Source organism: Engraulis encrasicolus, chromosome 14 (assembly GCF_034702125.1).
Source record: "Engraulis encrasicolus isolate BLACKSEA-1 chromosome 14, IST_EnEncr_1.0, whole genome shotgun sequence".
Lineage (NCBI taxonomy): Eukaryota > Metazoa > Chordata > Actinopteri > Clupeiformes > Engraulidae > Engraulis > Engraulis encrasicolus.
Genome location: NC_085870.1, coordinates 49058789 through 49061610, shown reverse-complemented (window position 1 = coordinate 49061610; position 2822 = coordinate 49058789).

The window sequence follows — 2822 nt, the reverse complement described above, 5'->3', positions numbered from 1 at the left end:
GCCGGAGATGCATCGTTTTCCAAGTAAGGAACTTGTTTGAATGAATCCCTTCCTGACCACTGCTTCTCCTGGAGATGCGCAGTTAATAATAAGTTCCTAGTCCTTGTGTGAATTATGCTCTCTGCATTTGTATCTAATCATTTTAACTTGAAACAGTTGAAACATTTTGAAAAGTTTTGTTTAGCTTACATATAAGGAATGTTCATTAAAATGTGAATTGAAAAAAAAAATCACTGTAACTAGTGTTAAAAAATCGGTATGGTGCTCTTAAAATAATTGTTCAAGAAGACGCTTTTGCACACCTCCGTAGGTGGGCAGGTGCGTAGGATATTATCCCAGTGGGGTTGTCATTCAAGTGTAAAGAAATCCTGCATACTGTCAATTCCACCAACAAACTTTAACACAACATGAAGAAGGTTGGATGACCGAAACAATGTATTAAAGTTTGTTGGTGGAATGGACAGTGTGCAGGATTTATTTGCTCTTAAAATAATGAATTCATAGACAAAACCTTAGCAGGTGAGCTGAAAAAATTTCGGCGCGCGCTGTGCGCGCGCACTTTCTTCCTCTGGGGCTAAGCCCCCCCTGTCTCTCAAACCTAGTGACGGGCCTGCTACTTCGTATTAAAGGGCAAAATTATCATGGTCGTCATAGGGTGCCTGTTATCAATTTTGCGTGGTACTTTGACACCTGGAGCTGTAAGGTCCATTAATTCTCTATCACACATGCCTGTTTTGACATCGTGTTTTCACCTGACATGGCGATAATCCTACAACACACTGATGGCCAAATATATTACATTTGTTTCTGAATAAATATTTATTTGACAACAATTTACGCAACATTTTGTAACAAAGGGCAAATTGGAGGAGGGGGGGGGGTTACTAAGTAGTGATGATCACATCTGTTCAAATATCAACAGCATTGTATATAGCTTCAGAGGGGGGAAAGCCCTGGTTCCGAAAGTAAAAGTAAATCCAATAACTCTGAAACTGTCATAACACCTTCTTTGCAATGACTTAAAGTGTGTATGCATTTTGGACACCTTGTAGAGGAGGTTGGGTAGATGTGAAGAGGTAGCCTACTGTAAATGGCTTGAAAGGTTAAAAATAGGATGTTTCATTCATTCATTCATCGGCTATTAATTCATTCATTAACCGTTTGCGCATGTATTTCTCAACTTTTACATTAGCGACAATTTACTGTGGGTCTGACAGTCTGTGAGGTTTCAGCGTGTCTGACTTCTTACTTAGCCTGGGCAGAATACACCGCCAATCAGATTTATGAAAAAAAGAAAAACCTCAAGATAGATAGAAAGATATAGGCCTACACGTTATAAGATAAATGTTGTAATTAACAGGCTAAATGTAAGATACAAGAGTGATATTTACTCTAGGCCTATTTGATTAAAACAGGCCTACGTAAAAACTATTTTTTAGTCCAGTCTGAAAATACAAAAGGTTCAGCCACAGTGGCGGGGTTGAGCGCACTGTCTTATTAGCGGTGCCGTGCGTATACTAGCACTGTAGATTCATGGTGCATTTACTAGCACATATTGAACGTGATCCATCGATGGCATTGTCCTCAACGTTGAGTGACGTGTTGCCATGCCTGCTGTCTCAACTTGCTTGCTGTCTATATCGACGGTCCTGTGTGACGTTGTCCCTACGTAGCACCTGTTCACCTCGCCGTGCGTCCTCTCTTCGGCGCCGCCCCATGTTGCGCCCGGGTCTGAGCCTGTCGGGACTCGAACCCGGGTCGCCTGCATGGTGAACAGACGCGCGAACCACCACGCCACCGTGACCGAACCTGTTTAGAAATGTTCCATGGAATATTTAACTATGACACCTATCAATTGTGCCGTGCGTCATAGCGTTCCAAATGGCCTGCTGGCTTGGAACGCGTGGAACGCGTTTGAGCGCAAAATAATGCAGCCCGCCACCGCCCACGGGCCCATAATTTAATTCCGCTGCATAACATAGACATACACTTTTCTTAACATAAACTTAATACAAATATGACCCGTGTCAATTGTGCCGCGCGTCATAGCTTTCCAAATGGGGCGCTGGCTTTGGAGCTCTTTTGGAGAGCGTTCCCGCTTGCGCGTTTGAGTGCAAAATAATGCAATCCACCACTGGCGGGCCTATACTTTTCCGTCATTGCATATATCAGTGTTTCCCAACAAGGGGTACATGTACCACTAGGGTTACGCGAGCACACTGCAGGGGGTACTTGATTTTATTTTATTTTTAACAAATATATGGAGCTTAGTTACATTGGGATAAAGAAAGCGATATAGAATATGACTTAGGGGGTACTCATGGCACAACGGAAAGGCTTGGGGGTACACAAGACAAAAAGGTTGGGAAACACTGGCATATATTAACAAACAAGCACTTTGCTACTTCGTATTAAAGGGCAAAATTATCATGGTCGTCATAGGGTGCATGTTATCAATTTTGCGTGGTACTTTGACACCTGGAGCTGTAAGGTCCATTAATTCTCTATCACACATGCCTGTTTAGACATCGCGTTTTCACCTGACATGGCGATAATCCTACAACACACTGATGGCGAAATATATTGCATTTGTTTCTGAATAAATATTTATTTGACAACAATTTACGCAACATTTTGTAACAAAAGGCAACTTGGAGGAGGGGGAGGGGGTTACTAAGTAGTGATGATCACATCTGTTCAGATATCAACAGCATTGTATAGCTCCAGAGGGGGGAAAGCCCTGGTTCCGAAAGTAAAAGTAAATCCAATAACTCTGAAACTGTCATAACACCTTCTTTGCAATGACTTAAAGTGTGTATGCA